The following is a 13,043-nucleotide window of genomic DNA, read 5'->3' as shown; positions in this document are numbered from 1 at the left end:
ATTATCTTGTAACCACTTCTAACTTATTGCTGTAGGATTGGTTGGCTTCTAAGTCAACCCAGACTCTCCATCTGAGATCCAGTGTTATAAATCTTTACAAGAAGAAATACTCAAGCCTGAGTAGCAGCTGTTGGATTCGAGCAGCCAACATTTCAGTTAACAGCTGAACACATCATGCCTAATGCCACCAGTGCTTCTTACTCCTTTGTAAGGACCCAAATGAAATATAAACCTTTAAATACAGTGAGGCATTTGAAAAAATTTGTTGGGAAATAAGTAGAATATATTCTTAAGAAATGTTGAGTACATTGTCAACTTGGTAAAAAATGCTTTCTTTTCTAACTTGCTGATTCCAAGTTGAATCTTAATTCAACATGGGATGACTTGTCCAATTCTGCATTTCTTAAGTTTTACCTTGGGATTCATTGATTTAATTTTTTCTTTTTGGCAGACTGTGTTTTTTGGTTGGTTTGTTTGCTTTGTTTTGTTTTCTGCAGACTGCGGATGTGAATTCTAACTCATGTGAAAAATTCTTTTTTCTAGGAGAATGCATAGAAGGATTGCGAGAAAATGACTACCTTCTGATTCATTCTTGCCGTCAGTGGACGACCATCACTGCCCATAGCTTGGAGGAGGGGCACTATGTCATTGGGCCAAAGATCGAGATTCCTGTGCATTATGCAGGTAAGACTTTGCTCTAGACACAAGTCAAGGAAAACGATTCACCATGCTCATTTTCTCTTCCTCCACAGTGGGAAAAATTGGATTATTTATAATTAGAGATATAATGACGTATATGCATTGGGTGCTTTTGTTTGGTTATTTTATTAATCAGTTGTCATGACATTAAATAGTGTTACCAAAAATACATGTCAGCTTGGCTGAACCATGATCATGAACGGTTTACCAATTATGTATTAAGGTATATTATTTGATAGTCATGTAATGATATAATTATCTTCCATGATATGACCTGATGTCATCATTCTATCAGTTGTATGGAGACTTGGATGAGAAATAACACTTTTAATCAAGTCATAGTTCTGATATTATGCAGGGGGTGTTTCCTTGAGGTGTGACCAACAGTGTCTTTATTTATTGTTGTTATTGTTGTTATATGCTGTCGAGTCATTTGCGACTCATAGCGACCCTATGTACAACAGCCCTAAACCCTGCTCTATCCTGTGCCAATCGCATTGCCTCTGACACACCCATCCTGATTACCCCAGTCACTGAATCAATCCACCTCATAGAGGGTCTTCCCCTCCTGCGCTGTCCCTCTACCCTACCAAGCATGGTGTCCCTCTCCAAGGACCTGTCTCTCCTTACAACATGTCTAAAGTATGTCAGATGAAGCCCCAGAATTCTTGCCTCCAAGGAGTAGCCTGGTTTAACTCTCTCTAGGATGAATCTGTTTGTTTTCTTGGCAGTCCATGATACATTCAGTACTCTTCTCCAGCACCACAGCTCAAAGGCGTCAATTCTCCTTCTATCCTCCCTAGTCATTGTCCAACTCTCTGATGTATAACAAATGATTGCAAAGACCATGGCCTGTATCAGACGCACCGTAGTCTCCAGAGAGACATCATTGCTCTTCAGTACAGTGTAGCTTCTTGCCACTAGGCCACCAGAGCTCCCCTAAGAGTGTCTTTTGTGGGCCTTTGCCATGAAACCTTTTAGAACCCAATGGAAGGTTGATCCAAGATGTGTGGAGAGGTGAGTAACACCAGGCCCACAGACACTGAAAGAAGATAAGACCCTTTTCTTAGAGATGAAAGAGACAGAAAGCCTTTCCCCTGAGCTGGAACCCTGAATTTGGACTATGCAGCCAACCTAACAGCAGGTGATTGGAACCTACCAGCTGCTCCCCTGCAAAAACTTGGGTCAGTCTCTTCCCATGTGACATACTGCCTCTGAAAACCTACTGGAGGGTCAGCCATGAGTTGGCTCATCCTTTACTGCAATGATCCAATGACTGACTAAGCTTCCTTAACTGTAGCTACGTACATTTCCGTTTCTGTTATTTCATTCTGCATACATTCATTTCTGTTATTTCAGCACTGGGTAATTAAGTCACCAGTGGAAATGCAGATCAGTTTCGTGACAAGTATTGCCAAGTGATGCATGTCTTTAAACTCCAAGATCTTATTAGATATTTGTAAGATGAGAATTTTACAAACACAATGAACTTCTATGTACTCCTAACATTAAAATCTATACCTATAGCTAATCCATGAACTTCCAGGTGGTCATCCCGATGAATAACTGATAAGCACAACATTAAAATGGCTTTTGTGAAAGACCTTGAGGCACTGTTTTCATAAGATACTAGATGGGTGGGTATTGCGATCTGGGTGGAGAATATTGGATTGAAAGTTTCATTTTCTTGGAAATGTCCCTCTTTTTTCAGCCTGGCCTTTTGAGTGACCTCACTGATTTGAGGTTTCTTCTCTGTAAAAACGAGGACAATACCTGAGTTTTCTCACCTCATTTTGACCTCCATCTAGCCCAACAAAGGCCATTCATTCAGCCGGTTAGTTGAGCTGGTTCTATGTGCTTTGTGAGCAAAACACAGAATGCAAAGATTTTATTCTAGTGTTGGGGGGGGGGAATTGCAATAATTAGGTTATAAATGCATTTAAAAAAAAAAATAAATGGGAGCTTATATTAACTTATCCTCTCTTCTGCTGCTTAGTGTGACTTAACAAAGGGTCTTGACCTTTCTCCTTGCTAATGTTCAGTGTTTTAAAAGGCTATGTAGTTGGGAGCCCTGATGGCATTCTGACTAACGCATTCAGCTGTTAACTAAAAAGTCAGCAAATGGATCTGACCCACTCAGCAAGAGAAAGATAAGACTCTGAAACGGACTTGGAAACCATATGGGACAATCTGCTGTGTCTTACAGGATCACTCAGAGTCAGAATCCATTCAATACCAGGGAGCTTTTAATAGCTTTTATCTGCTTGTAGAATTCAAAGAAATCAAGCCGTGTCACTGTATTTGCACAGGTAGGAAGTATTGGTGTACACTTTGCTCTGCATATTCTTAGAAACAACAACATAAATAAATTTAAAAAAAAGACTCTGTAGACTTATACTTTAATTGATTACTTAGAAACTGTATTCTTAGGCTTCTGTTGTTTTTGAGTTTAACTTCCACAATGCCCCAAAAGTTGTCAGTTTGGAAAAGACTCCTTGCTGTAGTCCCACTACAATGATGGCTAATCATAGCTCTTCAAGAAATATTTATTAATATTATTATATTAATATAGCATATTAATATAATAAATCAGAAGCTGAGATTACCATTTTTAATTCTCAGAAATCTTTGCCTGTTGCCCAAATGACCCTTCAGCTGCTACAAAATTTTTCTACTGCTTCTTTTTAAAAACAAATTATGTATATCTATGAAAAGAAGGAATGAATCCCCGTGTCCTGAAGCATTATCTTCTGGTCTTCTGGAATATTTCCTGGAGCTAAGAGTAGCTTTCGTAGGAAAAGAGAGGAGCAGTTAACTGGAGAAAGTATAATTTTTGTTTGATATTTGAGAACTAAGGAAAAGGGGTAGTTTTATTATATAGAGAATAAGACCAGTATTCTAGGCTGCCCATCTCTCCTGCTGATGGTTGCCATAACAGTTAAGATTTCTGCTGTTTTTATCAACCTAACTGAAAAGACAACTATAAGACTGTGTTCCACCCTGTGTACAATTTTACCTAATCAGTTCTGTTAATAGATTGAGTCTTTTCCCTAAAACCGTCTTAAAATAGCTCTGCTAAATTCATCTTCAAAAAAAACAATTTGCATTTTCTAATGTCTTGAAATGGCTTCAACAAGTTTCTGCTTACTACCCCTGGCTTCTTTGACCTGTTTCCAGAAGGCCTTTGAGGCCAAGGCTCATTCTAGCATATTCCTCTAAGCCTGTCTTTGCCATTTCCAAGATAAGCCTGGCCCCCTCTTCCTAGATTCTTCTTCATTGTGCTTCATGAACATTCCAGGTGCTGTTACTGAGCACACTGGGTGCTTTTCCATTTATGCCACCCACGTGCTGCCTATCAAAGACTTGCTGCATCAGCATGGCTCAGACGTGCATTTCCTGTCCCAGTGTGACTTCTAAGTGTGTGCAACGTTTACATGTTTGTTTTGCACGCATCCTCTGTCTTCATTCAGTTGCCCTTTCATATTCACATGTCTTTACTCTCCATTTGGACTTTACACCCTGTAAAACCATCAATTCTAAAATATCCTTGTCAGTCCTTTGGGTCTGTACACAAAATACATAGTCATGACTGCCGTGCACATGAAATCTGTGGAGACAGTGAATTTTAAACTTAGCTATATGTGAATCACCTCGGAAGCTTTCTGCATGATTGATGCCAGTGTATCAAACCTGGGATTTAACTGGTCTGAAGTGTGAGCTGAGCATCAGGATTTTAGAGGCTTCCATGGTGGTTTCAATAGAAGATTGGGAATCCAGCATTCCGGATTAGGTAACTCTAGTGTCAATTGATCAGACAAACATATACAGATGTTTACAAGATATGTAAGATATCCCTTGATACCTGCCAATATTTTCAACTTAATTTTTATTGATAGGCATTTCAGATTTCACTGGGAAGAGAGTGATGCTCAACCTTACTCATTATCTGTGAGGGCAATCATAATGTATTTAATTAAGCAGGTTTCATGTTCCAAATTACATACATACATATGTATATATATATGTATATATGTGTGTGTGTGTGTGTGTGTGTGAAATTAAGGTTACAAGATTAAAAGGAAAAATGGGTACTACGTTAAACTCATTTTATTAAAAACAGCAGAAAATATATTAAAGGAAGACAATCTGGAAATAGAATTAAATAGATTATTTACAAAAAGCTTGAAAATGGAAGGCTTTTGAGTGTGTATCTGTTTTCTAAGCAGACCCTGAAAACTGCCTCAACAAGAATCATAGATAGAAATTAAGAGGCACAAAGATCACTGTGGGTTTCACAGCACAAAACAACAAAAAACTTGTTTTCAAAATAAAGATCAGTTTAGAGATTTGATAATCATTTTTAAAAAAAATTCCTGTAGACTAACAATTACACCAGAGAGAATATATTGTGATTATAGTATAAAAATTTTATTCATGAATCATAATATATTCCTTTTGGGCATTTTCTTAGGAAATAGTTTCTAAGAACATAATAAGTACCGAAGTCAGCTCTTATCAGAAATTGTAAGACCAAAAGACCTGTTAGGTCTCTCTAGCTTATATGTGATCTTATTATAATAGGAAGCTCTTCACTGTGTATTTTACTAATTTTCCAGAATTTCATTTGAGTTGCAATCAAATTCTTAAATTTAAGGAAAATTAACAAATGACTAATAATATAAATAAATTTTATTTCATTGTAAGGCATTTCTGCTTTAAAATCTGACTGCCTCATTTGATCCTGGTTTTGCTATTTGGCAAGTGATGAAATCCCTATAAATCTGAGTTTTCCTCATCTCTAAATTGAAGCTAATTATCAAGACTTTTCTCTTAGGATCCTTATGAAGATTAAAGAACATAACGCATGCCAGACACCCATCAGTGTGCTTACCACTTACTAAGTGCTTCATAAAGGTTAGCACTGATGATTAATATAATAACCAACAAAATGTTTCAGAGGATTAAACTCTATTTTACATGACTAATTGCAAGTTGAATTACTTGTCTGCTCATGAAAATAGGTTGAACTCCCTACAAGATTGTATTAGCAGCCTTTTTTGGTCTTCTTTTCTAACTTTTTTCCCTTTGAACTTTAAGTAACGTTGACCAAGTTTTATGCATTTTAAACACTTTACCTTCACAATTTTTATTTTATGTAAATCAAATTTATTTTATCATTTCCTTCTGTCTCTTTCTCTCTCTCTCACACACACACGCACACACACACACACACACACACACACACACACATTTACATTTTTTTCTGAATCCTGTGGGAGTAGACAGTATACAACTCCTTAATTTTCCCCATGTATTTCTTAAGAACAAAGATATGTAATATCAGTACTCTCAAAAAACTCCAAGACATTTATCTGGTAACAATCCTTTTATCCACAGTCCTCTTACCATTTTGCTGGTTGTCTCAATGGCCTTCCTTGTATTTCCCCCCTTCAGAACAGCATCTACTTACTGTATTAAACCATCATCATAGCTCTTCAGTCTCCTTTCATCTGGAAACCTGTCTGTTATTTTATGATCTAAATATGTGTGAAGAATATGGTCAAGATTTTATGAACTGGCCTTCAATTTGAATGTCTCCATTTCCTCCTGATTATATTAGGATCACCATGTGTCTTCTTGAAAAGAATAAAATGAGAATTGAGATAGTTGTAGGCACGGTCAGGGAGAGAAATAGAGACAGACAGAAGGACTGAATGGCTCAGTTCAAGGAAATTGTTCACACAGTTTTAGAGGCTGCTGGGTCCCAAATCCTAAATCACATGAAAGCAAAGGCTGATGAGTTTGAAATCTGCAAGTCAAGCGGCATACTGCTGGCTCAGGTCTAAATGTTGTGGAGAGATTGGAACCTTTTTCACTGCTGGTGGGAGTGTAACATGGTGCAACCACTATGGAATGTGGTTTGGCACCTTCTCAAAAAGTTGGAAATGGAAATAGCATTTGACCCAGCATTCCCACTACTGGGAATATACCCTAAAGAAAGCAGAACTGTAATTCCACACAGCTATATGCACACCCATGTATATTGCTCTTTTCTTTACAATAGTAAAGAGATAGAAGCAACCCATCAACAAATGAATGGATAGAAAAACTGTGGCATACACATACAATAGAATACCATGCAGCACTGAAAAACAATGAACTCATAATGGGTGACTGTGGAGGACATTATACTGTGTGAAATATCTCAGTCACAAAAGGACAAATACTACATAGCACCATGTTCTAAAACAGGTCTGAAATGAGTTGGGAGGAGAATAGGATAAAAGAGGATGGATAATGAATGTTGCACTGGAACAGATGAAGGAAAATACTGTTTAAAAGGAATATTTGATTGGACATTATATGTATGGCAACAGCCCAGAATAAGAGGTACATTGCAAAGAGTATTGGGGGGCAGGGGGAAGGAGATAATTGTATGACAATGAGTAAATACTTTAAAAAAGTGAATTGGGGGATGATGAAAGGATGGAGAGAGGAAAAAATATGCAACAATGAATGAAGATCTAACTTTTGTCTACACTTTGTTAAAAACACAATTAAAATAAAAAATTGTATCTAAAAAAAAGAATATGGGAACAGAGGCTGTCTAGTTAGAGGCAGAATTAAGCTTCTGTTATCTTGTCGGAAGGGCAAAGGTGTAGTTCTCACCCTAAGGAAACTCCCCTTATATCAGGTCATAAAAGGTAGGATGATGATGTAATCCATACATGCCCTAGTTCATGAAGGATATTTGTTTCTACCTGTGTCTTTAAGTTAAATTTGTAGGTAAATTGGAACAGATTCATACCGTTCTTATTTAGTCTTACTTGATTGTTGTTGTTGTGTACTGTAAAGTTAGAACTGGCCCATGGCTGACCCTTCAACAGGTTTTCAGAGGCAGTTAATCACATGAGAGGAGATTGTCTGTCCTCCTCCTGCAGAACAGCTGGTGGATTTGAACCATGTGCCTTCAAGATTGCAGCACAGCTTCTTACCACTAGGCCACCAGAGTTCCCTAGTCTTAATTTAGTGTAAGAAAAGGCTGGAAGTCTTTGCAGTAAGAGGGTGATTATGATTAAAAAAATGTTATGAATGAGAGTTTGATTGTTTCAAGGTGAAAGCCAATCCAATTTTTAAGATACTAAAGGGCTACCCATTGGATGTAAGGCAAACATTTATAACTCATGGACTTACTGTATTGAGAACCATAGCCCACCCACATAACATTACATACACATCATGATTGTACACATAGCATTAACCATTGTGATAAGCAAATGATGGTGTGTCTTTTTCACGGAGTCACTGCTTGAAGGCGTGAGGTGCCATTTTTCTCTTTGCTGGCAACGTTAGTTTTAATCAGAGATGATGAGGATGGCACACGGTAGGGCAAGGCTCAGATCCATTGTTCACAGAGTTGCTACGATTTGCAGTCCATTCAATGCTGTGTAATTGTCATTTTTAAGTTTAAATTTCTTTTTAAAAAATATTCACAGCAAAACCCATTCTCATTCCACTTTTCTAAACAGAATGATCAATGTCATTGGTGCCTTAGATCAATGTTATTGTTATCTCTGTTCTAGTTGTTTTCCTTTCATTGTATTTAATTTAATGTTGAATGTATGTTGACCCTTTGGTTTTATATATAATTAAAATAATATAATAAATATAATATCATAAATTCTATACAATATTATATAGTAATATTATATAATACATATTCACTACTGTTTGTAATAGGACCTATTACAAAGAGTAGTGAATATATATTATATTGAGCTTTGGTGTTGGAGAAGAGTATTGAGGGTACCATGGACTGCTAAACAAACAGATTCATCCTGGAGAGGGTTAAACTGGGTGGCTCCTTGGAGGCAAGGATTCTGAGGCTTTGTCTGACATACTTTGGTCATGTTGTAAAGAGAGACCAGTCCTTGGAGAAGGACATCATGCTTTGAAGGGTGGAGGGCAGGCACAGGAAGGGAAGGCCCTCTAAGAGGTGGATTGATTCAGTGACTGGGGTAATTGGGATGGATGTGTTGGAGACAGTGAGATTGGCACAGGATAGAGCAGAGTTTAGGGCAGTACATAGGGTCTCTATGAGTCGCAGGCGACTCGACGGCACATAACAAGTCTTTGTAATTAATGAGATTTCAGAAGAGCTACTTTGAGACTCAGTAGCTTATGCCTTTTTTCATACTCTCAATCCCTTTCTAACCTCGCTTCAATTGAATAGTCATTTTAATGATATATGTGTGTAGTAGAATTGTGTTTTGTTAATGTAGCACACTTACTTCTCTCTGTGTGTATATATGTGTGTGTGTGTATCTGTGTGTGTATATATATCTGTGTGTGTGTGTGTGTATAATGTATATATAATAAAGGGATCTCTGGTGGCCTAGTGGTAAAGAACTGTGCTGCCAACCCAAAGGAACATGGTTTGGATCCACCACTTGCTCTGTAGGAGAAAGGAGCAATCTCCTCCAGTGTACTTTACAGCCTCCCGGTCAGCTGTGGGTTGGATTTGACTCTATGGCACATAACAACAATGGCAATATATGTTAAGGAGCCCTGGTGTTGGGCTGCTAGTTGAAAAATTTTGAGGTTCAAATCCACTCTGTAGGAGAAAGAAGGCAGTCTCCATAAAGATTTACAGCCTCAGAAACCTGGCAGAGAGCCAGCACATCAGAATCAATTCTAGGTTATGGGTGTTTGTTTTCTTTTGATTGAAATATGTTGTCATTCTATCTTAAAGAAGAACTTTACCCTATTTATTGATCTACTTCATGGATCATAACAAATTGTGGCTAACCTTGAAAAGTATGGGAATCCCAGAACACTTGATTGTGCTCATGTTAAACATATACTTAGACAAGGAGGCAGTCATCAGAATAGAGCAAGGAAACACTGCATAGTTCAGAATTAGGAAAGGAGTGTGTCAGGCATGCATCCTGCCTCCATACCTTTTCAGTCTGTATGCAGAACAGATAATTGGAGAGTCTAGAGACTCTCTGAAGAGAAATGTGACATCAGGACTGGAGGAAGACTCATCAACAACCTGTATTATACAGATGACACAACTTTACTTGCTGAAACTGAGGAGTGCCTGAGGCATCTGCCAAAAGGGTGAGACTGTAGTTTGCAATATGGATTGAAGCTCAACATCAAGAAAATGAAGATTCTCACCACTTGTCCCATTGACAGCATCATGATATATGGAGAAGAGGTTGAGATTGTTAACAATTTCAGCTTGTTCGATTCTACAATCAACATTTTTGGCACCAGCCAGCAGTCAGGAAATCAGTACATGGATTGCATTAAGAAAATCTGCTGTCAGGGACTACTCCAGAGTGCTGTAGATCAGGGATGTCCGTCTAGAGAGTAGTGGAAACCTGATCAAGGCCATGGTCTTCACAGTTACTTGCTATGCATCAGAGAGCTGGACAATGACCAAGGATGATAGAAGAAGTTGAGTTGTGGAGCTGGAGAAGAGACCTGAACATACCATGGGCTGCCAAGAGAACTAACAAGTGTGTCCTGGAGAGGGTGAAACCAAACTGCTCCTTGGACACTTGGATTTTGAGACTCGCTTTCACATATTTTGGGCACGTAGCCAGGAGATAGCAGTCTTTGGAGAAAGATACTGTGCTTACAGGGTCTAGGGACAGTGCAGGAGCGAAAGATGTTGGATTAAATGGATTGACACAGTAGCTGGAGTAATGAGGTCAGGTGTGTCAGAAGCAGGGCTATTGGCTCAGAATAGAGCAGAAGTCAGGGCTATAGTGCAGAGGGTCTCTGTGAGTCATAGTCAACTTGACAACATATAACACCACCACTTGCCTACTTTGCTGCTAACCAAAACGTCAGCAGTTTGAGCCCACCCAGCCAGGTGAGGCAATCTTTTCTATGAAGATTATAGCCTCACAAACTCTAGATGTTACTTTTGCTGTGCTGTAGAATTACTTTAAGTCAGAATGGATTCCAAAAGTATTGAGCTAGAATTTAGAATGAACTTGTGAATTCTGATTTTACCTAATGAGATTAATGTGTTACTGTCCTTACTGGTTTTGATGCTCAAATGTCCCTAAATCTGCACGTTTGGGGTCCACTCTGGCACAAGTGGTGATCATTCCTTTTAGGCAGCGTACTGTGCTCAGGCTGCGCCGCTCTAAGCCACGACCCACACTTTGTTCTCTGTAAGTGCGAAAGCTGAGCAGCCAAACACAACCCTTCTCCAGCATGTCCCAGAAAGTGTTAAGACTGAGCACTGTGGACCAGGCACGATTTAGAGTTCTTTTCCGGCATTCTGTATCCGATTTTCACATACTTCCTCATGTGAAAGAAATCATAAACATTTGATAAACAATAAAAGCAACTCAAACTTCTCATCCAGACTATACTTTGAAATAGGGACAATAAGAGATTATTTACTCTCAATTCAGAAATTATTAGATATGTTCTAGGGGAACAACAACAACAACAAAAGAATAATTAGGGTAACGTAAGTTTGAAATTTTGGATAAAAAGGCATTTTCTTGATATAACAAATAATTGATGCCAAGAGAAAGAATGTGTTCAGTCAGCATCACGTATTTTGTTAACAGAAAAACCACTCAAGGAAAAAAATTGACATAATGGTGATTACGGCTTTCATACAGCAACATTCAAAAGCGATATTCAAAACAGATCACACAAATGGTTCTCTCAGCTTCCCAGCTTCACGTTGCTGCTGAACGGGCAGAGATTTCCTCAGGACACGTAACATCAAATTCAGAATGTATCTGCCATCTGCATGCTCAGAGCAGCAAGTTCACTGTTTGGCTCTTTATCTGATGATGTTAATTCACCTTGTGTCCCAGTTATTAAATAAAATTATGTTTCTTTAAAACATTTCAGTTACTTCTGTGCATCTGAGAGTTGGACAGTAGTAAATCAATATGACAAAATAATCAATGCCTTTGAGTTACGATGCTGACTATTCCACGGAAGGTCAAAAGAGCAAACAAATATGTCTTGGACAAAGTGCAACCAGAATGCTCCTTAGAGGCAAGGATGGTCCAAATTCATTTCACATGCTCTGGACGTGTTGTCAGAAGGCACCATTCCTTGTAAAATGGCATCATGCTGGGAAAGGTGGAGGGTCCGAGAAAGAGAAGAAGGCCCTACATAGATAGTCAAGGTCCAGATCTGTCATTTATAGGGTCACTGTGACCCGTAGTGGACTATATGGCATCGAACAACAGCAGCAGCAGCCGTACAACTTAATTGTAGCCAAGAGTGTCTCTAGATGAGTGATTTTTATGTTACAGCTCACACATCTACTCATTAGATGCCTTTTATCTTGTTGGCCTGGCCTGTGGCTGAACCCCACATGCCCACTTTAGGTATCATTGATACTCATTGGTTGGTGCTGTTGTTTTTGTTGTGTGCCATCAAGTCAGATTTGGCTTGTAGTTGACTCTCCGGTGAGTTTTCACAGACTGTCTATCTCATGGGAAGAGATAGCCCTTCATTCTCGTTGGAGCTGCTGGTGGATTAGAACTGCCTGCCTTTGGGATTAGAACTGCCTGCCTTTGGATTGGCAGTGCGGCTCCATAGCATCACGCCACCAGCTCTCCGGGCTCATGCTTTAGGGTATCTCTTTTCTGTTCATCCCTCTACCCCATTAACCCCCAATTTACTACTGATAAGTTGATTTTTCTTTCTTTAAATATTTTTAACTTCAGTCTTCAGTTCTTAGGGGAAAGTTGGATATGGCTTTGCCTTCAGAATATTTTTTGACCTTTTTTATTTTAAGCATCTAATCTGTAAAAATGTTGATTTACCTCAGAAGATGTTTTGCAGATTCTCAGAGGTCTCACTTGTATAAACAATTTGGCACCATGCTGGCATATAGTTGTTACTGTTGTTGTTGTTGTATGTGCCATTGAGTCACTTACGACTCATAGCGACTCTGTACAACAGCCCTGAACCCTACTCTATCTTGAGCCAATTTTATTGTCTCCGACATTCCTACCCCCATAAGTCCAGTCACTGAATCAATCTACAGGGTCTTCTTCTCTTGTTACCGTGCCCACACCTACCCCCCAATTACCCAAACACTGCATCAATCCATCTCATCCAGGGTCTTCCTCTTTTGCACTGTCCCTCCACCCTCCCAAGCATGATGTCCCTCTCCAAGGACTGGTCCCTCCTGACAGCATGCCCAAAGGATGGGAGACGGAGCCTCAGAATCATTGCCTCCGAGGAGCAGCCTGGTTTCACCCTCTCCAGGACGAACCTGTTTGTTCTCTTAGCAGTCCATGGCATTCTCAATACTCTTCCCCAGCACCACAGCTCAAAGAGTA

General features: G+C 39.0%; 1 protein-coding gene across 1 annotated transcript in view; it reads left to right on the top strand.

Annotated features, from left to right (window-relative positions):
- Nucleotides 1-548: 548 nt before the first annotated feature.
- The window catches only part of GAREM (GRB2 associated, regulator of MAPK1), a 153,890-nt gene continuing 141,395 nt past the window's right edge, over nucleotides 549-13,043 (top strand). The window contains exon 1 of the mRNA XM_006899560.1: nucleotides 549-684. The gene's annotated coding sequence lies outside the window, so the exon portion shown is untranslated. The remainder of the gene's footprint in view (nucleotides 685-13,043) is intronic.

Source organism: Elephantulus edwardii, unplaced genomic scaffold (genome assembly GCF_000299155.1).
Source record: "Elephantulus edwardii isolate Elephantulus edwardi_28Jun2011 unplaced genomic scaffold, EleEdw1.0 scaffold00261, whole genome shotgun sequence".
Taxonomy (NCBI): domain Eukaryota; kingdom Metazoa; phylum Chordata; class Mammalia; order Macroscelidea; family Macroscelididae; genus Elephantulus; species Elephantulus edwardii.
The sequence above is the reverse complement of the archived record's forward strand: the minus strand, read 5'-3'. Positions and strand labels throughout refer to the sequence as shown.